At 45.5% G+C, this 23,960-nt stretch overlaps 1 long non-coding RNA gene across 1 annotated transcript; it reads left to right on the forward strand.

The window, feature by feature from the left end:
• The first annotated feature begins 1,691 nt into the window (after window positions 1-1,691).
• On the forward strand, window positions 1,692-23,124 carry LOC104696383. The gene is made up of 5 exons (XR_753004.4): window positions 1,692-2,281; window positions 17,662-17,696; window positions 20,897-21,050; window positions 22,157-22,279; window positions 22,815-23,124. It is a non-coding gene; the product is annotated as an uncharacterized LOC104696383 (long non-coding RNA).
• The last annotated feature ends 836 nt before the right edge of the window (window positions 23,125-23,960 follow it).

Below are 23,960 nucleotides of genomic sequence, written 5' to 3' on the forward strand. Positions count from 1 at the left end.
AGGTGGAAAAAGTCACTGAGTCCCCTGGCATCTGACAAACCTAGTTATCTGGTCCCTGAAGTAGAATTCATTCCAGATGAGACAGCCTTTGCTCTACACCCAGCAGCTCCCGCCACCATCTTCTGAATTCTGCTACATTAGGGGCTCACAGGCACAAAATTACATTTGCCACCACCAAGAGAGAACACATCAAACAGAAAAGCAGATGCCAACAAACATGGATCAATTACAAAACATAAGGAAGCAGGAAAGGACAGGAGCAAATAGCTCTATTGGTTGTGTCATATGACAGATATTTGCTCAAAAACCGTCTTCAACACAGCCTGAAGTGACACTGACCCAGTGCCACATGGACTGTGAGACACAAAGTCATGTCACTCCTGCAAGAGCCATTACAGGGATTTCAGAGACCAAGCTTCACAAGACCCACAACCACAGCTGACTCCAGCATTTCTCAGCAGAGTCCTTGGACTTGGAAGAGAAGCTTTTGAAGGAGGAGAAACAGAGGAGAAATTCCCATGCCTGAGGTCCAACTGCAGAGCAAAAGGATTCCCCCTCCCTGGTTCTTTTCTGGAGGTCACTGCAAGGAGAAAGGTGTTTTACACAGACAAACAGCTGACTAATTCAGGGCATTTGACTACAGTAAATCAGCTGCAGAAAGTGCTAAAAATGAGGGAGAGCCAAGGGGGCAAGAGCTTCCTGGACAAGAGACATTCTTGCTCTGACCAGAAAGTCATGCTATGTATAGGCTGGGAAGAAGTAGTCCAATAACTGGTCACATCAAGGGGTTTGAAATTATCTGTACATATTCATGGGTGTGTTGCAAAAGCTGCTGCAGACACCTTAAGGGAGAGCCCTGCTCTGTGAATGGCAGAAGCCCAAACCAGCCAAGCAAAGTAAGTGACTCCTGGCCTGATCACAGGGTGATGACAGCACTGTGAACACAAAGGCAGCAGCACCTGCTGCATTTACAGAATGTGGCTGACTGCCAGCACATCCAAAGCAGAAGAATGGCTTGACTCCCTTGCAGCAAAGACAACAGAAATACCAAACCACCATCACCAGTAGCAAAATACAAAAAAATCCCAAAACCAGACAAAAACTCAACAAAAACCCAGTGTGCAAGGAATGAGGAGCACATGGGAGGTATCAAAGATGATCCCAGGAGTAGTGTAAAAGACTACAGGTTGCTCCCAGCATTAAAATAACTCTTCACTACTGACATCCTGGGTGCAACTAGCCCAGGAATCTTTTAACAGAGGAAAGTTAAGGTGAAATCAGCATGACGTATTATCCCACTCAAAACATTTCCAGTCCAGGGGGCAGCCTAGAAATGTATGCTGTGGTTGTACTAGTAGTAATTAGAAGGCTGCCTAAACTTGTGATTATTTATATTTGCAGCTCTGCCTGCTCAGATAATAAGAGCAATCAGGGTACCAGTTGATTGTTGGAGGAACTGGGGAGGAATATTAATCGCAGACCCTCTGTTCCCGCATAGCACAGTTGGTGAGGTGCATCACTGCAGGCAGCTCAGCTCTCCCAACATTGTCAGCACCATAGTATTGAATTAGATACACTGTGATCTGATGCGTGATGACACATCTCATGTTGCACAATTCACTCAAAGTATGTGGGTATCTGGTATAAATATACACCTTGTCATCTGTTACAGTGCTTAGGAAACCTGATTGCCTTTCTGCTCAGCCTAGCATGGAAGGCTGTAGCTGGCAGCCTTCCTATGTTCCACCCCCTCTCAGGCTTCTCATGTGAACCAGGTTAGCCAGAGACCAGAGGGGTCAATCCATAGCAGATGCCTCAAGGCAAATACAGAAAGCATGCTCCTCAGCAGAGATTTATGAGAAGCCAAGATGCTTCAACTGATCTCTCAGGCTAATTTCAGTATCAGAGTTTGCATGACAGAACTGGATCTATCTAAGGGAAGAGGCAGTGCTGTGGAGCTCTGTCCTGTGACTATGGTAACTCTCATACAGATGACCTGAAGAGCATAACACAGTCAGAGGTGCTAAGAAGAGGGTTTTGGGGATGCTCCTGCCTCTGTCAACCTTCCAGATACGTGTATACGTGGACAGAAGACTAGCTTTTGGAGTTCACAGATGGATGGGACTTTTTATGCAGAGTTTTGTGGAGCATCATAGATTATTTCTTTCTCTGGAAGAAACTACCAGAATAAAAGGTTCACTTCATTGATGCGCTCATTGCAGGACTTTTTGGGCCTTGCTCTGATGAAAACATGGAGCTGGAGTAGCTGAGCTGTAATTTGGTGAGTAAGAGCACTTCCTAGGGCTTTGGGAGGATGGGGGAATGTACAGTTGTGAGAGACAGAAGTATCAACTGAATGAGGCACTGTCTTGTTATCAGAACCCAGAAACCATAAATGCACACGCCAGGGCTGTTTAGCCAAGAAAGCAAAGGGTGCTGCTGTGGGCATGGCCTGTGAGGGGTGGGGTCAGCATGTGGCAGAGGGGGGGCTGTGAAAGAGTGTGCTTCCACATGCTTCTCACACTGCAGCCATGGAAGGTTTCCCCCATGCTCCTGGGGAATGCAGGGCTCCCTGGGAACTGCTGATAGCCCATGAGTCCTAATGGTGTCCCTGAAAGCTGAGTCTGGCTAGCGTTTTGGAGGTACATTTAGCAGCTCACAGGACTGGTTCCAAAGTTCTCACCATTTTCATTTACAGACTTGGAGAAGTAAAAGACAACCTCAACACAGCTTGTGCATATTTTTTAGGGGATTCTGTTTCTAAATGGCATTAGAAGCAGGAGATGCTCCATGTGCATCACACAGAGGATGATCCACTACATGGTACAGCAAGCAGCTTTGTGGCAAAGAAACCAGAACCCTGGCCCTTTGCATCCTAGCTCTGGAAAGGACTTGCAGGCTCTGCAAGAGAGCCAGGGGTGAGGAGGGGATGCAGAGGTCAAAGGCAGAGATGAAGTACTCAGGATCACCCCTGGGTAGACTGTCAGTGATCAGATGCCATGAAGGAATGGGGCAGTAAAAGGAGTGGGATATCAAATTTAGGGACAGGAGAGAGAATGAGATGGACAGGAAGAACAAACACTGTGGAAGATGAAGACCATCACCACATTGGTAGGCTGGGGAGGACAAGCAGTTTAGCGGGGAATTGTATGGAGTTTGGGACACCTGAGACCCACTGCAGTCTTCTACCAAGCAGTCAGACCCTCATCAGTCAGGGAGCTTGCTTCCCCAAGGCAGTACCACAGGCTCATGTTCACAGTTCTACCAAAAGCTGTGGTGTACTATCGTAAACCACCCAGCACCGATGGATCGACCCAGACATGCCCTCTCAGCCCACTGGTGGCTGAAGGCCCTGGTCCCCTGTGTTGTCACTAGAGGTCAGTGCAAGCCCAGCAAATGCCTCTGCTGAATTTATGTTTCTATGTGGCATGGGCATCCCCGGGCAGGGACAGTGCTGATTTATCACAGTATAATTCAGAAACGGAAGCATGCCCCAGCCCCACTCGGCAGCCCTCGGATGGGCTCCCTGCTAGCCTGTGGCATGTCATGAAAAAGAAAAATGCAGCATCTTGACCCACATAAGAGGTGACATCATGGGAGTGTTTCTTGCCAGTAAGAAACCTACAGGGCAAATGGAAATGGAGGAAGAAACTCTGTGGGGGAATCAGCAAAAATTTTGGAATCACCAAGCTGGAACAGGTGACCATGGCTCAATTCCCTTTGGCCACTGAAAGCTCTTTTGGCCTCAGAGAGGTAAATGGGTTTGCCCTTTTCTCCTACAGTTAATGCTAACCCCTCTGCTGCGTACAGGCAGAGAAACTGAGGCAAAGAAATAACATCGACCTGGGGGAAGCAGACTGGAAGCAGAGAATGGAGGAGGTGATGGGATGGCCTGCAGATGAAAAGACTTCAGAGCTTTAGGACCTCCACAGTTCCTGCTTCAGGGGGGCACCATTTCTAGCTAACTCCCCTTCACCTCCGGTGAATCTTAAGAAAACAGGGTCTTTCTCAGTTTCGCAAAGAGCAAGCCTTAGGTTCCTAAAGACTGATTGCAGCACATCAATGGCTAAACCTGTATGAAGGCAACCAGCTTTCAGGGGTGTGCTTTTAATTCTGATGAGTTGCCAGTGAAATCTGTGCAAACTGCAGAGGCTCGGCAAGGTCCATCAGTTTAAGTATCTCATTTCAAACACCCAAGACAGAAAAATTGGACACAGGCATCCAGTAGAGACCTTGAAACCCTGCAACAGGGAGACAAAGAGAAGTCTCTTTTTTTTTTTTTTTTTTTTTTTTGCCATGTGTCTACCAGAAGATTTGCAATGACCTTGATGCAATAAGGGCAAAGTTTGTATTTGCAGTGCAGTAAATCCAGTGGTCCCTGTTGTATAATTGAGAAGCATGACTATAATACATATCACAGTGCCACTTAGGCCAACACACATGCTATAGATAAAAGTACTACTTGCTCAGAGAATCCACAATCAGGAAAATGAGCCCATTCTTAACTTTCTGCCAGTTTCAACTGTGTTGCACACATATCCAAATATCAGCAAAGCTTTTGTGCCATAGTAGAGTCAGATCTGTTTGGAATTCAAGTGGAAAACACTACATAGCCCTGCTTGTGTCATGCCAGATGGAGCTAAGAGAATAAATCTATGTCCCTATGTTGTAAATTTACGCTTTTCCCCAGAATCTCTGATTTGAGTGGGATTCAAGTAAAACGGAGCTCTTCTTTCATCATCTCACAGCTCTCTCTGTGAGAAGGTGCAATGGATGGGAAGCCAAAGACTCTGAGCCCTTGTTTCTTCTCTCTTTCACTGTCTGGAATTCCTGTTTATAACAGCATTCTTCATATGCATGGATTTACCTCAGCTTTCACAGTTCCACATCACCTACTTTACAAAAATCGAAAGCATGGCTGCAAAGTCATGTCCAGCAGGTCTGGAAAGAGAGATTTCTAGTATGAGACAGAGAAATTATACTGCCTCTGCTTTCTGGGTCTATGAAAACCTTATGTCTGATGGTTTCCAACAAGTAAAACAAGGCTACTATGTAAATGCCAAGACATATGTAGACTATGTAGACTTTCAAGACAGCCAGACTAACAGGCACAAAATAGGCACCACTTGACATTATTTAATCAAAAGCACCCTTCTCCCAGTCTGATCCCCAGCCCTTCCAGGGGTGGGCTGACTCATACATGCCTTGTCACACCCCCACCACATTGCTTCCCTGGGGACTGCATTCCTCTTGCTTCCCGGTGCTGCCACCTTACAGAGCTCCCACTGGTGTTCAAAGGGCAAAAGTCCTGCTTTAATGCTCAAAGCCATCAGCAATTATCTTGCAACACGTTTGCCACTTTTCTCTGTCACGTGTGCACTCTGAGCTCCCACCAGTGTTGAAAGCTTCCAACAGCCCTTGCCTTTTCAAAGAGCACTGCAGACAGCCATTTACACTTTAAATAGACATTAAAATGAAGCCACCTGCATGCCTTCCAGTTCCCGAACTGCAGAGCAGAGCAATGGATAATGGAAGTGTACCAACACTTCAACAGTTTCCACTAGCAACTGCTGCAGAATAGCTTGATACCAACTTCAAATATGGACAGGAAATGGCTTTTGATATCAAATGCTAAGTTTCCACCCCACAAGAGTCTCTAAAAATAAACATTTTGTTCCTACCCATCCTTGATTTGATACCGAATGGGTTGTGGAAAGGGAGCAACCTCTAGAAACAGAAATAATAATAGAGGTACAGTTTTAATTAACTGATCCTATATTCTTCCCCTTTCTATTGGACCCCCTGCCTCATTCAGCACACAGAAGTGCTCTGTGGATGAGGCTATCCTCGTTATTCACTCTTGTGGCCGTATTTATCTGCACGCCAGCAGAGCACTGCACAGCATACGGAACTCTGCTTCCCTTCTGGGCTTTTCAATTTGCCTCATTATTATCACCATCAAGCCATTCCCAAACTCAAAAGGACTTTTGTCTTCCAGTCACCCCTACAAAACCAAACTATTATCACAGATATTTTAGAAACAGGGGAATTGATTCATAGGCAGATCACAGCTAAAAATCAGCAATGCTGACCATTAATTCTGGCCACCACTGTGGCCTCTAGACACAAAATAGTTCATGGCCGCTGCTGAAAAATTGGGGGTGCGTGATGTCCTCAGCATCACATTCAGAGCTGATGGTAAAGGCAGAGAGAGAAGAGTGTATTTCTACAACCCACCGTAACGTTCTCAATACAGCTGGATGTATTAGTCTTCTTGCCTGTATAAGGAGGTTGAAGGAAGATTGCATGCCTCTACTTAAGCCACCAGTCACCTCATGTCCAGATTCCCAATCTGGGGAACACTAGGAAACCTCTCACCAATGTAAATCCTCTGGTTGGGTAACACAAGAACACAAAGACAAATGTCAAAAGGATCAATTAATCTTAGGTACCTCTGTCAAGACACTAATAGCCCTTGTATAAAAATCTCTATGCACTCAAAGCACAGCTCCCATAGGTTTCAGCTGCAGTGAGTTCTGCAAAGCAGACCCCAAGGGCTGCCTTCAGCCCCTTCCCTTCCCTGCAGTAAGTCATGTCTGCACAGATCTGCTTTAAACAATTGAGCACAAGCTCTGCCTTGGCTAAGGACCAAGTGCTGCACATTTGCATCCCAACCTTACGCCTTCTTGAGCATTGAGCCCATCCAGATGGCAGGGTGTATTCGAGGCTTAATGATCTGCTTTCCCTCCCCTCAGTACGGGCACAATAAATCACTGGCAAATCTTCCTGATGGTCTTTTAGAGGGAAGACAGATCAAACACATACAGTGAGTTTCAAAATACCAAGACCTCAGGAAAATTATGGTCTGCAACATTGGTGCAGAGCATGGATTCAACTGGATGACTTAAAATGCCTGCAATTAAGCTTTTCTTGCCAATCCATCCTTCCCAAGTCCCCATGCCCTGCACTTTCTCCTTCACCAGGCAAAGATTTTGCCAGAGTTGGCTTGCTTGCTCCACTCTTGGTCACCACAGTTCCCTGCCTGCTTCAAAGAAACGATCTTTTAGCAACAAAATTCAGACCAAAACTTTTGGAACAATCTCAAGAAGAGAAGCTAGAGTCTCGTCTGTTTGAAGATTGGGTGCTGCTCACCACAGAGGCTGCTGGAGACCTGGCTTTCAGGGCAGAATTTTATACACCCAAGTCATGACCAGGAGATGTATGTGGTCATGACATGAGACCCAGATGCAATTTCTGCCTACAGAGCACGGTGCAGGACACGGGGATCTGTTTACAGGACCAGACCTTAAACACAGAGAGAGATCCTAAGATATCATTACATGTGTCTGCATAAAAAGCTTTTCTATTTTGATGAGAGGGTGAAGTGGCACACACAAACTTCATCTCAGCAAATGGCCACAGCAGTCTGACTGCCCTCCACAACACCACACAGAAAGTTATGGCACATACAGGCATTCCTCTAAATTGTCCTGACAGCATTAAACAGACTTTATGTGGAGGTACCTCTGTGTCCAGCCTGGGGACCTCCACCTCATTCTCTTCACTAAGAAAAGGCTTTGCCCTTTGCAGTACTTACTGCCACTGATCTCTGACCTCTCCTAAAGCTGCTTCCACTCTGCCTGATGAGTGAGGTTCTGTGTTGAAGCACCATGTGCTCTTGTATTTAAAGATCAGTGAATTGTTTGGGATGCCAAAGCAGTAATTCAGTTTCACACCGAACTTTATTGTGACATTTCCTGGGTAATCAAATCTTTTTATCATCAAAAGACTGTTTTCCAGTGTGTAAAGTAGACTTTTAAGAAGAAATTCCCTGCTCTGGAGTTCACTGTGTTTCTGGCCACTTAAACTGGATCTGACAAATTGTTTGTATGCCTTAAGATAACCATCTTAAGTTATCTTAAGGTAACTACTTGTTATTTACTACTTGCATGGTAGTAAGCATGTAGTACATGTAGTATATGTAGTATACTCCATAAAATATAGATTTATCCACATGTGCATTCAAACAAAAGGTCAATGCTATTTCTCAAAGAATATGGAAGCAAAGGCAAGGTGCCAGTGAAATAATTTTCAGCTTTTAAGTGACAGACAATGGAAGTGATCCAGTCTTGCATCTCCTAATCTACTGGCAGATTGGCCGGGATTTGGATGCTAACGAAGAGATTCAGTACATGGGCCTGGTTTCAATGAATAAGCATGTGTCCATATGGCTCTGCGTGTGTATGTGTTCATACTGAGTATTCTTTCCTGTTAATGGGTGTTGCATAAGTACAAGCATGCATGTGTGTGCCCGTGAAGAGAGGTTCAGAGCTAATTTAAAAATGCCTAGCAGCACAGGCAAAATTCAGTGTTGACAACCAGAATGAAAGGTTTCTTCCGTGGCAGGAGATCAGACCCACATGGCAGCAGTGACCGCATCAAACATGGTATGCTGACCATGCAGGATCTGCCACTCTGTTGGGGCAGAGTGGCCACGGCTGATACTGGGACAAACCTCAGGCAGGGAGACAGAAGGACCAAATACAACCAAACCTGCTCCTGGCAGACACACCAGCCAGGCTGACCTGCTCTGTCTGCCATGCAAGGAGGCTGAGACTCACAGTGCCTACTGCTTTAAGTGGATGGTACCAGTCTCTCCTCGCAGTGACAGATCCTGCTGTTCTGCTACTCTGGACAGCCTGACTCCCAAGGAAATGTCCTGCTCTGCCCCTGCCTGCAGCCAGCCCACCTGCATGCATGTCAGGCCACACACATGCTTCAGATTTGTCAGCAAAGCACACGTCCGTGTGTCTTGTCCACAGCACTTGCTCCTCCTTTATCTTTTTTTCAAAAAACACTGTAGTTGTCAGATCAGTATCTGTCGACGGGTAGAAGGAGGAAGAGGCAAATGAGATAAAATACTTTGTACATGATAGGAAATTCATACCCAGCAATTTTAAAACTATTTGTGCATCCTTAAGCTTAATTTAATTCATCTCCCCCATACCATCTCAGTTTCTTAAGTTAGAATTGTTTCTGCAAATGACAGGCTAATTCAAAATTATGATTAACTACTGAGGTTGATGGTGACCATACAGGACCACAGACTCTCTTATTTTAGGGCTATCTTGACTTTTCAGCTCTACATTTCTTTCCCAAGATGCATTGTTCTAGCTAATGCTTACTTTAAGCTGGCACACATTCATACCTGTTATTATCAGTGCTTTAAGTACTCCTTCAAGCCCTTACCTCATTTTATTTCCAACAGCCACATGCACAGGGCTCAGGACCTGACAGTCCTGGCTTATCTGTGGATTCTAAAGAGCAAGACAGTAGCCTGATATCACCAGCTATTTTGGAAAGAGGATATTAGGACAAGATATTCCACAGGATCCAGCTGATTTCAGGGATGGCTCAACTGCTTGGAAACAAACCTGTGCCCAGAAATGCTAACCAGCTGTGGTTAGCTATGTGCAAGATGTTCATCCTTGCCCTGCCAAACCCTGGCAGCAGTGCAGCCATTGACTAGCCCACTTTTAATCCTAACCCTCTCTGCAGTAGATTTAACCAGTTTTCTAGCACCAGTTTTTAGCACTATGCATAAGCCATTTACTCCTGCCAATGCCAGCCCTTCTCCATCCTGGATGCAGCTGCAGTATGAGCACTTCAGCATGTGCTGCTCAAAACCATAGCCTTAGCTGTCACTCATCCTGCATCTGCAGCACATCAAACCATTTTAGACCTTTTATAAGTGGAGACATTCTCCACCTTCTACACTGAACGATTATTTTGGTGCCTTCTTCCAATGCAGAGATGATCCCCTGTGACAAACAGCAATGAAAGCCACAAAGGAATCCACAACCAAATGCTTACTCCAGATTTTTTTTTTTTACACAAGCACTTGCAAGTATCTGAGTGCCTCAGAAATACTCTCTGCACTTTGCGTTAATTTTCCTGCCCAACTCCACGCCCACTTCATTTCCCCACATTTAAATATACCTTGTATTATTATTTTCCCCTCACAATAACTCTAATTGTATAATTCACCTCTCAACCCCCAACCAGTGCTCAAACACAGCTTTAAGGGTTTTCATAAATCACAGTCTAGAGTATCCTGCAGTGCAATGACAGAGCTAAGTACGAACATAAGCTTTTCAGGGAACTGGTGTCTGAGAATGGGTCTACCCTGCCACAACACAACCCCCAGAAGCATTTTTGAGGCCAAGCCTCAACACCACGACCTTCACTGGACTGAAGAGCCTACTCTGAGGACTCCCAACTGCAAGTAATGAAAAGTAAGGGTTCTCAAGGGTCTCAGAGCCTTCTAGGACCCACAGGGTACATGTAGTCCAATTGACTCAAGCATCAAGCACTGCCTGGAGCCTCTCAATCTACCAACAAGTCTTCCAGAGGCAGCATTTCCATTTTCTCAGCCTCTCTGCAATACCTGGGAGCCCCTGTGCATAATGAGACTCTTCAAGCCCTCACAGTACAAGCAAGTCACCCAGTTGTCTCCTCTGTGAGAGCATGGTGCCTTGAGGGAAAGCAGTCAGCAAAGACCTCAGGACAGCTTGGCAAAGGGGCAACTGCCCACTCCTTCTGTGCCGTCCTCTTCTTCCACACTGTGAGTCACACTGGTGAGGAAGCTGCTGACAGGATGGGTTAATTCACCTATATGGATGAAGGTGACCAATGCCCATCTCCTCCCCAGGCAATCTGCAAGTGATCAAGAAAAGTGTCTTCAAGAGGAGCACTTTTCTCAGAGGGAAGGGACTTGGGAGGCTCCCAGGAGGGAGACTATTTCAGTGGTTGTGGCAGGTCATGGGGCTGAATGGAGAGAAGCCTACCAAGGGAGAAAAGGGCAGGAAAATAGTAGATGCTCAGCCGCTCACTCTGCAAGAGAAAACTGGTGTCTGCCCACTGCCTTTCAACAGGAGAACATTGACAGCTCAAGGAGACCTCCATGAGCAAAAACCACATCACATGCTCCTGAGATCCCAGCTCTGCTCAGGAGTAGTCCAGGCAGTGCACAGCCAGCGACATGAGACATGTTGGCCAAGAAGATAGGAGCAGAGGGTTAGGATCTAGGACAAGTGAAGTGAGAAATACCGAGAGGTATCTCAGAGCAGCAAAGCCAGGAATAAGACTGGGGACCAGAGCTGAGGAATGGCAAGAGGATTGGAGTGTTTTGTGGATGGGGTTAAATTCCAACACTCATTTATTTTAAAAGCCTTTTTATTTCCTTTTGATGATGGGATTCAATTACATGCCAAAATTAATATGCTAGGACAAGAGACAACAGATGGATACCAACCAGGACGGGAATAAGAAGAGACAAAGAAGCAATTCTGGTCACTCTGACAGATCATGAACTCAGCAGCCTCCTACCCACCCATATCCATTCATGGACACATCAAACTTTGTCCTCAGACTCTGGTTTTACTATTTCTAAGAGAATTTATTTCCTTGTTTTTTTTCCTCATCAGCATTTTTACTGTGTATTTACTCCAGATCTGTTAAGGACCAATTGCCCAAGGCCTCATGACTGCCAGGAAAGAGGAAGGAAGTTTTGTAGATGAACCAAGGGAGAGGTCAGAAAACCAGCTCAGAATTCATAAATAGCTGTGCTCCTGTATCCACAGCAGCCCACTCATGGCATGCCAGGCGTGCAGTCTGACCTGCAAGTAAATGGGGAATCCACGTGGCATCTAACACATCCACAGCTGATTTGAAGCTATAAATTTTCAAGTTCCAGCCTGACACAATGCTGGGACTTATCAGGAAAAAAAAAAAATAGCAAGCAATTCTTCCACCCTGGTGATTCATTCTTCTGTGTCTCAGACATCACAGAGATGAAGCCAACCGTACCTTTTCAAGCATTGTTTCCCTCAATTAAATAGAAACCTAGGCACCCACAGCAATGTCTGCTATCCTTTACAAAAGAGCTAACCACAGTAAATGCAAGTTTTCATCCTTGTAACATCTCTGAGTCCAATGCCAAGCATGTGATGGATTTAACTGGAGAGCATGAGGGACTTCAGGTCTGAAAAATAGAAATCATTTAACTGCATTGAAATCATTATCTTTATGGAAAGTAATGCAAGCTGATAATTTTGGTAAGGATGACAAATTCACTTCTTCCAGTGTAATTCATCCTAGGGAACCTGAGTGTACTTTCTGGATGCCAAACAGCAGCTACTATTAAATTTTTGCAAATGCCTTGACAAGCAATTAAAGTTATCAGAGCTCTTAGGAATTTCTTCCTCTAAGAGTATGAAATAACCCAAACATGTGGTATCATCAGTAACTTGCAAAGAGGGCAAGTACCCTCAGAAGAGAAAACTGTGATGCACCTCTACTTGAAACAGCACTCTACCTTCAAGTTTTAATGTGAAACCCAGGCACTAATAAAGCCGTCCACTCATTTTGCCTCAAATTTCAGTGGGACCAGGATATCAAGAAAGACATAACAGAAACTGAACTAGGAACAGAGGAGCAAAAACCTAGAGGAGTAAAGAGACTGAGGCATAAAGAAAAATAATAATGATTGTCTTTGCTTAGTTTTGAGAGGTAATAAATAAGTGAGGGCTGCAATAGATAAATATTAAAGGAAGTTGAAGGCAAAATTATTGCCTTGTGCAGGAAATGGAAGGGGATTCGATTATGATAGGGGTAGGTACAGTGAAATGTTTTCCACATGGCATCTAAATAATTTGTGGAATTTCTTGTTGGAAGATGTCATTCAGGCTAAGAATTTAGCAAAATATAGAACAGGATTCATGCATCTTGTAATGGATGGGAATTTTTAGGAGCTTTGTGTGTATTGCAGGGTATAAAAACCAGATTCCAAGTGGCAGGGATTAAGCAGAAATATCCCTCCAGGAAGGTTATCCTTGAACAATGTCTTTTGGGATGCTCCCATTTCCCCTGAATTGCTACACACAAGCCAGAGGTAGCTTACCTCACCCTGATCTCATCTAGAGGATAATTCCAGAGAAGTGTTATCACAGCTGAATGCAGGAATTGCATGCTATTTAATCCGAGCCCATTGGAAATGCCTGGCAGCATCTCAGGCTTCACTGTTAGGAGATCAATTATTACATCAATAAAAGGAATTAAAAGCTTTGTCAGAAAACCATCATAAGTGTGACTGCCCTAAAACATACACAGGCCAAATCCTCTGTTGTTGCTCAGCTGGAAGAGGGCCCTCCCCCCACCCCTGCCCCAGTTCCATGCAGCAGAAGGAGGGAAGCAGATTACAAAGAGCAATTCCTCGCTGTACCCCAGGTGAAAGTAGCACTTTCCCCCAGTTCCAGATATGTCAGTCGAAAAGTTCCTCCTGGGCTGATTTGCAATGACCTACAGAGACACATATGTGAATGCAGTTAAGTGGTGACCTCAGTGTCACACACTAAGAGCAGCAGTCGCAGCATAATGGCTTAAAGCTATAGCACAGTTTATTGAACACAGAGAGGTTCTGCCTGCCTGGTGGGAGCCGCGCTGGCAGCACTACAGTTGTTCCAGCAGCCCTTGGTCCTGCAGCAGCTGGGAGAGCAGAGCTAAGGGTGACAGAGATCACTTTGAAGATAGGTACCCAGCTTTTCTCATCAGTGTGAGAAAATGAGATCGTGCCTGGCTATAGGGGAAGAGAGGGAGGGAAAGGAGCTTTTTTCATGAGTTGGATCCTGAAGTTTTGATTCATGGGAAAGGAACATACATCATGGGGATGAGGCTACTATCTCCAAATATAAGGCAATTTGCCTTTGGGATGCAATTTACAGTACTTCTGCAGACTCCAGTTGAAAAACTCAGTGGCACACTAGCCCCTAATTCCAGACAACAGTGCTAGAGGACTTGCACAAGCCTCTTCTGCATCTCATAAATTAGCACAGATCATCTCAGTTGCTGCAAATTGCATAACTCAGTGCACTCAGCTCCGATAGGAGTCTGTAGTGCTTCACTAGCCTTGTTCCTCCCCCTCCTTGCCTGCCTCTCTCACATGTGCATGCTCACGCTGAGGAGAACAAGTTTCCATCTCTGAGTGAAAGGTGACATCTCTTCTCTTCAGGAGGGTTTTCAGCAAGTTGGCAATTTAATCTAGGCTGTCAGAGTTCTCCTGCCATCCAATGGCTTGACTTGGCTACCTATGGCTCTGTAGTGCTTCAAAGTCCTTTGTTCTGCAGGGATTTGATTTTTATTCTCTCTGAGACTGGAAAAGAAAAAACCTTTTTTTAGCATATATCAGGGGCTGGTTTAGGAGACTAAAACAATGCAAGGCCATCAGTTCAAACCAAGCCATATCATTGTGAAAATGCTAATGAGCCTGTGATAGGAAGGGAAATCTCCTGATACAAATTATTGGATCACAGAAGGGCCATCAAGTCCATCAACTTTGCACTATGTCACAGACAGGATCCTAATGTCATCTACTGTATCACCCATACCTCTCAACCAAAGCTAGATCAGGCCCAGATCTGCTTGCCTTGCAATATCATGCTATCATCAAATTGATTAACTATTCAATTGTCTCAGCAGCCTGGCAGGGCAGATAATGACTATTATTGCTGTTCAATGCAGGAGAGAAATTGTGACTGAGAAATCACTTAGATAACAATCAAGACAGTGATCTGAGAACAGCCTGGCTCCCAGGTGTCCTCCTAACCCCTATAGCTTTCACTTAGCAACAAAATGAAGACTCAGCCCATGTTATAAGGAAATTTATACAAACTATCTGCCAGAGTGAAATTTCATAAATGACCACAATATTTCTTTTACCCACTTATGTGCAAATTGACAGCATTTCAGTAATCAGACTGGGGTGGTGCCCGTCCAGAAAGCAAGCAATCCAAATCTGCTGCAGTTCTCAACATGATGACAGGAACATCAGGTTGACCCCAAGTCCGCAGCAAGTTCTCCTCTCTAGCTGCTCCTTGGCTGGCCTTGGACACATGGCATCATTCATATTCCATCCTGCAAGGAGCTCACTGCCAGCACCCCAAAGGGACTGCATGGTCACCTTGCCACCAAAGATAAGAAGGTCTAAGTTTATTTGAACCTCCTGGGAAGAGGTTTTTAAGATCCCCTGGGTATGTATGCGCATGAACACACACACACACTAAAGCTTACTGCATGTTCAATACCAAAAAGATCACATATGCCCTCTCAAGCAGTATTTGCTCTTTTCCTCCTTGTAAGTCAGACTTTCTTTCCTTCCAAGCTGACTCTTGCCTCTTCCTCACAAGAGACAGCTGCCTCCTTCCCCAGCTGGGAAAAAAGGAACTCGTTGTTTCCTTCTGGATTTCCACTGCTTGTTGTCTTTCACTGTCCAGTCCAGCCCATGAATCACAGCCCCACTCATTCAGAAGAAGATAGTTTCTTCCAGGTTTCTGGGATGTGCTGGGAACACAGAGATGAGAGATCCTGCATGACAGACATCTTGAGAGGAGTGTTTACATCATAATTGTAGTCAATGATTTCTTAAAGTAGAGCAGCTCCTGTTCTCCAGATGGATCTGCAGAGATGATATCCATTGTGTCTTTTAGACTGTGGTTGTGTCAAAGTCTGACAACAGCATGAAAAAGGTTTGGTTTTCAGATGCAAAAAGAGAGGTCCTCCATAACTTGATATTACAAGGATCAGCACACCAGGAGAGCAAGATGTGAGTCTAACCCAGGGGAACTGACTTCTGATTGTGACATCTTTCAGAAGCATGACACCAGAAGAGATGTCCCTCTGGTCTAACCAAGCACAGCCAATTTTTTTGTTCTTAAGAGTCTGAAGAAACCAGACAGGCAGTGGTGCTGCTATAGCTAAAGTGCTTAAGAAGAAAAGGCTGAAGGAAAGGTGGCATCTAGAAAATGCAGCAGAACTGCATGGCTCTTCATGTATCCTTCCTCTCCCCTTTCACCACTTCCCCTGTTCTACTCCAGAGACTCAGCCACCCTTGGAGAGCTGTTAAAATTTGCTTCTGAGATGGAGGTTTAAAAGGAAGCCCTTTGGCAAAGTAAATGTTTCGGTACTTGATAATTTGAAATTAATTCTAACTCAAAAACACTCCCTGGATTTTCTTTAAATGCACAGCAAAAGCTTCCATCAGTTTCCATTGCCTGCAGAGTAAATATGGCACTTCTCAGGCCAAGCCAATTTTCCAAGTAAACATTACTGGGCAACTGAACAATACCATCCTTAATAGAAAGAACTGATGAAAATGCGTGGGAAAACTATTCTTAAAATGTTACACCAACATTTGCAAAACTCCCCCTTAAAAACACACACACACAAAATGAGTCTTACAAATGGCCATATGCATTTGGATAAAAATCAGAAAATTTAAACAAAATGTTCAATGACCACCAGAGGGCTTTGTATATATGTGATAAATGACCAGCTGAAATTGACTCCTTAATTCATACCAAAATGACTGTGTATGCTGAATACCAGGCAAGTCTCCCCATTCATTGCATTTCCTCCTGTGCAACTAAGCAAGCAAACAAACAAACAAACAGATGAAAAAACTGTTCTCAATGGTTTTCCTTGGAGAAAATGCCCATGAACACTGCCCTGGTAGTACGGCTGCTGCCTCCATGCGTTCACAGTCAGGACAAGCCACCTCATCATCACAGACCGAATATCAGAAAACAAGACGCTTTAGAAAACATTAAGGGGTGGAGGGTGGAGTAGGGGGAGAATAAAGCAAATAAAGAGAAAAGAGAATGCTTCCTTGGGAGAGCATCGGTTACGCAATATGCGCAGCATCTGTCAACAATTCCCAAGGGTGCTGTATGTAGACACACCCATTCACCAGGGGGCTGGGGGGTGATTGTGATCACAGATGCTCTGAATCTGGGTAAAGACATAGGTCATAGAATCATGGAACCATTTAGGTTGGAAAAAAACCTCAAGATCTTTCTCCAGCACGGCAGCATTTAGACCCCTTGCTGAATGCCAGCAGCAATAATCTCAATGCATAGCATACAGTTCCACCGGAGACAGTGGAACTGGGCTGCTTTCAGCAGGACCAACAGAAATAGCTCTTTTCCAAACCCAGGGGACACCTGCACTTTGCTGAAGCAGGTAATGTTGTTTGGGCTGGTTTGGAGTAGCTTTTATTTGACTCTTGCATCTTCCAAGGATACAAATTCACCCCCTGAAAAGCCCAAGGGATGTGTAACTAAATCAACTAATCTGGAGAAACAGAGAGTTATGCAGTACTACATGCTGCTTGGGAACCATACAAGGATCAATGAGATGCTCCTAAGGGATTATGTCTTTTACCTCTCAGTGATTCTGACACTCACCTTAGAGAGGTGGCATCTAATCTTTAAAATGCTGACAACTGAGGTCTCAGGGTGAAACTCAGCCACATGCTGAACAGCAAAAAACCTTACTGGTGCACATCCTACCAGCCGCTATGACTGAGGATGGTGAAGAGAGAACAAAACCACCATGGGAATGGCCACTAACCAGGAGCCTCTACATTATCTGATTAAGTGAATGCTTAATGCTGTGCTTTCTCCCAACTTTTCCAACCAGAGCCATGCCCCTGTATCAGCTGGTAAGTGCCAAATGTGGAGAAGACACAGAGAAAGGGGAGTAGTTTGCATTATCATATTACCTTAGGCACACATATTTTTCTGAATCTGATTTGTATCTAAATTACAGGTGCTGAGCCTAAGATGTCCAGCAGTCCAGAGAAGGTGAGATTATTCAGCCACCATTCATGTGAATTGACTCCACTCTGTCTCAGTTACTACAAACTGTAGTACACTCATCTAGGAATCTTGTCAGAACCCAGCACTGGGTAAAGTTAAGGTACATACACTGCTACAAGTCTATAACCTGTGGGGCTGCATGAATCAGCAGCACAGAGGAGTCTTCCAGTTTGATCTGCTTCAAAGCAAGTGTCTACCTATACTTCCAAGAAAGGATCGAAGAGCCCACAAGGCAATAAACTCAGGAGGCATCTTGCATAGATAGCCAGCAGATTTCTATTCTTAGAATGATTCTAGCATGAAATGTTTCCCAGTTTGTCTTGCTGATAAAGGTAGTTCTTAAAACTGGACATGATGAAAGATGCCATCACAGAAAAAGTGTTACCTAGGATGCCCAAGGGGAGTACAATCAGTGCGTGTGAACACAGCATGTGTCACAGTGTATAAGCAAACAACAGCATTATGCTCATGAGCAATGTCTCATTGAGAAGCCAAGCAATATCTCCTGGAGTAGCCAAGCTTCAGTTATGCACACTCAAGGGGCATGGAGACTCAAGGGGTATGGAGCATACTGATGACTGCATTTACCAGTGAGGACTTTTTTGGAAATGTCCAAATGACATAAATATTTCATTTCCTTTCTCAAAAGCGAACTAGACCTGTGAGGTAACATTCATCACATTAATATTAGGTCCCTAATAATTAGGCATCTGGGCAAAACTACTCATTTGGGTTCCCTCTGTAGCAAAAAAGGGAGAAACAGAAACATCCAGAGGGCAATTCAGTGGGTCTGATCACAAAACAGACAAGAAGGGGGCAGTACTACTTGCTCTGTGCTCTGTGAGATGGAGGTATATCTCGTTACAGCATGACCTCACTGAATCATGCTGTTGATTTATGTTTCTCTCCCTGACTGCAAAAGGACCCCAAATGACAAACTGTGCTTAAATGCTTAATTTTTCCATGAGTAAAGTTGAACGAGATGAATCCACCTTCCCTTTCTATCAGTGTGTTAAAATATTTCGCTATAAAAGAAACAGAAGCAGCTATTCTAGAAAAGAGGTTTCAAGAGATTCTAAGAAAAATCCTCCCTTTAGTGGTTTTGAAAATGAAATGAGAATAATAGATATTTCAACTGTTCTGGCATGAAAAGGTGTTAACAGTATGGCACTTTTAAAGAACTCTGAGATGACAAGACTGATTTTCCAGAAGTAATTCTTCAGTTTCATTTTTGAAAATTCCCTGCAGAGGAAAAATCAGAAATACTGCTTTTCATTCCCACTCACCAGGAAAGATGTCAAGAAGCCCATCAACTTTGGTAAAGCCAGAGCTTCCAAGCCCCAGAAAACTAAAAGCCTACAGCCATCACTATCACAGCACAAAGGCAGCTCCTTAGGAGGAATTATTATGCAAGTCCACTGTTGAACTGGGCTGTTTGTTTACATATGAGACATGGCAGACACCTTGCAACAAGCAAAAAGAGCCAATGCTAACTAATTTACCCTAAGGAGGCAAGAGTAGTGGTCAGCAGGTTGAATTCAACCATGGAGGTCTCCAGGAAATCTCCAGGTACTGGAGATGCCACAAGCAATACTAGCAGAACAGAAACAGACATAGGATGACCATATGTCCAAGCAGAACCAGTCTGCAGCTCCTGAGTACTCCTGGGTGCACCTATCCATCTCCCATAAAATTCTTAGGAAATTTCTTGCTTTGTCTTCATTCTGTGGGGAAAAAAAAAAAAAGGCTTCTTGCTGGAAAAAGCAAATCTATAATTAAGGTAACTAGAAGAAGGAACAACTTAAAGAATGGCTGCTTGAAAGACTAAGTGAAAAATGCCTCTCAGCAACAAGCAAGATTTACCCTGGAAGGAAGGGAAGAAACTTGTCCCTCTGGATGCTTTCCCTGCAGCCAAGGTTGCACAGAAAGGGGTTAAAGAAAACTTACCGTTCTGTATGTCAGGTACTGCCTCGGGGGCATGGCTGGGAGCTGGAGAGCAGAGGACAGGTGAAGGGGACAGCAGCACAATGCTCCTCTATTGCCGCGTGTCCTGACTCCCAACAACCCGATCTGAGGTCTGGGCTAGTCTGCCCTCATGCTCCTGACAGCGAGGCAGACAAAGAGGCACCTAAAGGCAGTGCTTCAGTGGGTGTTGAAGTCCACTCCTGACAGCACCACCTCCTGTGTGCTAAGGTTTGGCTCTCTCTTCAGGGGGAAGTACCCAGATTTTTGTTAAGAGTGTAACAAAATGACAGGAGAAAAGCCCTCCAACATCTCATATTATTGTAATGGGAGAAGAGACTGGTTATAGCTTCCTTTAGTCAGTTCTGGATTTTCTTGTGAATGACATTGGTTTTTAATGGGAAATGGATGCTTACATGACAATTCATACTCTTACCCTTCCACAACACATCCATGTGGATCCACTGTGCCACACGTCTCCAGTCTAAACCCACATTCCCTTCTACCCCTGTACAGGCATCACGGAGAACAAATGTGCCAGAAACATGAGGCCCCCTCCTTATGCCCTTTCAAAGGAGCATCTGACCTGAAGAGCCAAGGCTGAGGTTTCCTTTAAATATCCCTATTCCTATCAGTATCCAGAACCTCTCCAGTGTCATTGCTCAGTCCACCCTACAACACAGAGCAGCTGAATGTCCTTCAGAGGGGACACAAAGGATGTGTGAAAACACCTTCCTGGTTTCAACAGTTCAGCACCCGAGGTTTCTGCCTGTACCAAAGAGCCAACACTCCTCCCTTCTCTCTCTTCCACCTTCTTCCTAGAGAAAACCTGCATATGCTACTGCAAAGTTAGGACTGATACTGCATAGAAAGAAGAGTCAGAGGGACAGCACACATGGCCAAACTCAGGTGCTGCTTCACTCTTCTAACAGAGGATGGAAAAAGCCACTACAGAGCAGCCAGCATGGCCATGACAGGTGTCTTGCAGCACAGTCCCCATAGCACAGGTCCTGCTGCAGCACCCTGCTGGCTGGGACAGTGTCTCCAGCCCCTGCCAGCGGAGGTGACAACAGGTAGGAAACCACGACAGACTGCCATGTCCCCTCTCTGTCCCCATTCTCTCGTCCCTGAAATCCAACCTGGTGCATCCTGGGGGAAGCCCCATCTGCTTCTCATTCCAGACCATGTCATGTCATAATTATTCCTAATTATGCCTCATTTAGCTTGATAGGTACCAGATTGAGAAGGATGGCCTAGTGAGAGAGAGCATCTTGGACGGCCGCGGCGGCGAGGCGCAGCCGGGGGAAGTGGAAGCAGAAGCGACCGAAGGGACAGGAGCGGCACCGCCGCGCCCGGCAGGGGGCGCCCGCCGGCCCGGTGAGCCCCGCGCGGCCCCTGCGGCGGCGGGAGGCGCGTGCGCCCGCCCCCAGCCCCGCCCCCAGCCCCGCGCGCTGAGGGGCTGCCCCGGGCCCGCGCCGGGAGTGGCGCGGGGCGTCCGAGTGCGCTGAGCGTCGGCAGGGCCCCGCCGCCACCCAGGGGCCGGCGGATCCGGCTGCCACTTGGATCACAGAGTCACAGCATAAGCTGAGTTGGAAGGGACCCACAAGGGTCATCGAGTCCAACTCCTGGCCTGCACAGGGCCATCCCCAAGAGTCACACCGTGCGCCTGAGAGCGTTGTCCAAACGCTTCTTGAGCTCTGTCGGGCTGGCGCTGTGACCACTGCCCTGGGGAGCCTGTTCCAGTGCCCAGACACCCTCTGGGTGAAGAAACCTTTTTCTGGTCTCTGACATAAACCTCCCCTGACACAACTTCAGGCCGTTCCCTCAGGCCCTGTCACTGGTGACCAGAGAGAAGAGATCAGTGTCTGTCCCTCCTCTTGCCCTCACAAGGACCTGCAGTGAGGTCTCCCCTCAGTCTCCTCCAGGCTGAAGAGAACAAGAGACCTCAGCCACTCCTCATACACCTTCTGCTCAAGGCTGGTCACCATCTTCATTGCCCTCAGTGGACATTATCTTAATATCTTTTTTATTGTGGTGCTCAAAACTGCACACAGGACTCAAGGTGAGGCCACCCCAGTGCAGAGCAGAGTGGGACAATCTCCTCCCTTGCCCGGTGGCGATGCTGTGCCTGATGCCCCTCAGGACACTCTTGGCCCTCCTGGCTGCCAGGGCACTGCTGGCTCATGTTCAACTTGCCATTGACCAGGGCCCCCAGGTCCCTTTCCATGGCACTGCTTTCCAGCACCTCATTCCCCAGTCTGCATGTACCATACCAGTAGGGTTGCCCCGTCCCAGGTGCAAAATCTGGCACCAGTACTGCACTGCAGAGGGTATTTGCAACTGGTCACTACAAAATTGACACTACAAAAATAATGTTGCCAAGACATTGCTCAGAGTCACATGTTGGGGCTCACATGTTCCTCCATCCCCACTGAAGGCCTACACAAGTGTTTTTTAACAAGTGTGTGCTTGTCATCCTGCAGGAAAGCTCTGCTCCTTGTTTTTCCACACAACAACATCACCTGTGAACACCTGGACATGGGCAGAACCCTCATTGATGCACCAGAAGACACGCTGAGTGCCAGGCAGCTGATCCTCCCTGACAGGTATGTCTCCACCACAGACCCTAGCCACTCTTTTCCTCTTTATGCATCAGCCATAGGTCAAGGCTGACATGTCACCTGCTGACCTGCAGGTCCAGCAACAAGTAAAGTGCCAGAAGATACAAAAATGTCAGGGATGTTGACCAACAGAGGCTGGTTTTCAAGGGGCACTTGCTGCTCCGCACTTCTCTGGGGCCTGCACTGCAGTAGTCAGTGAAGAGGCAAAGGAAGCTGTCTAAAAATAGTATCACTGTGGCCTAGGCAAAAACACATTTTCACAAAACCTTTTAGGTCAGGAGGGAATTAGCCAGCACAGGGGAAAAACATGAAGAAGTGGCATCCTCACATGCACTGCTCACTTTCTGGGGAAAAAAAACCCCACAACTTTTTGGCATGGGTCTGAGCTCCTGCAGCTAAAATGGCTGTTGGGTGAGCCAGCACTCCCCTGTAGTCAGTTGCAAGCTGCATCTCTGAGGTGATGCAGGCATTGCATCTGCAAAGCTGCTAGCCATCCCCTCTGCCTCTTTGCCCTCCTCAGGAGCCACCTCCCAAAAAGCCCACCAGGGCAACAGGCCTTCATTGCGCCTGTCCTTCCAGCTCACGGCTGTGCTGCTGCAGGGGGATGGGGTCAAATTCCGGAGGGAGAGAAGGAGGCAAAGCCACCTGCAATGCAATCAAGCGACTGCTGTGGGAAGAAGCCAGGCAGCAAAGAAAGGATGATTTACTGACACAAGCTAAGCCAATATAAACACTTATGATACAGGTGCCTGTGCTCTCAGATATTGCCTGACTTAATTCAATTGTTTTGTAAACTGATTTAGTTAAATCTGTATAAAACTGGTGTTTAAACAAGCCCAAGCAGTGGTTAAAATGTTGTTAATAAAATATATCACCATAAAACAAATATGTATTACCAAGGCTTCCTTTTTGCTGACAGGACATATCCTTTCTCTATTTCTTTTTCCCTCTGTTCTTTTCTTTAGAGATTGTACATTCTGCTGTGCCATGACTGTCTCTTTCTGTACTGTACAAAAATAGGGTTGTCTCCATTCAAAAGTATGCAAGTCCACCTCTAGCATCTCTCACTGTTGTATAAAGTAGAACTGGGGAGACATTTATTTATTTTATATAACCTTCAATAAGATTTGACCCAGAGCAATATTTTTAAGCAGATTTTAAGCAAAGTAGTTTATTCTGGATCCAGCCTGACCTCTTTCATTCTTTCCAAACTGACCTATCTTACAGTTTGGAGTTATTTAATCACTCTGAAAAGATGTTCCCATTTTTCTTGTTTTCAGCAAGGTCACTTTTTTTTAGCAATGTTAGTATTTTGTTAGTATTTTTAAGTCCTATTCCAAAATCATCCAAATCAAAATTTATCTGTGTCCAAAATTAACTGTTTCAAAATACCGGTATCTTCTCTCAAACTTGGCCCAAATGCCCAATTAGTTTGGTCTCCTCCACCAAAACCCTTTCATTTTTTAAACAAATGCATGGCAGAGTTATAAAAAAAATAGTAAGACAAAATTACTGTACCCCTAGTAGAAGTCAACAACAATAGGACTAGCATAAGTCAACTTTTCCCTTGATACGTCTCTTTTTGTGGTCTTTGATTCATTCAGAAGAGAAATTTTGGCAAGTGCTTCCAAGATCCAGCTGTTTGCACACCTGCATGACGCACTGG

The sequence above is a fragment of the Corvus cornix genome, chromosome 1A, assembly GCF_000738735.6.
Source record: "Corvus cornix cornix isolate S_Up_H32 chromosome 1A, ASM73873v5, whole genome shotgun sequence".
Classification (NCBI taxonomy): Eukaryota; Metazoa; Chordata; class Aves; order Passeriformes; family Corvidae; genus Corvus; species Corvus cornix.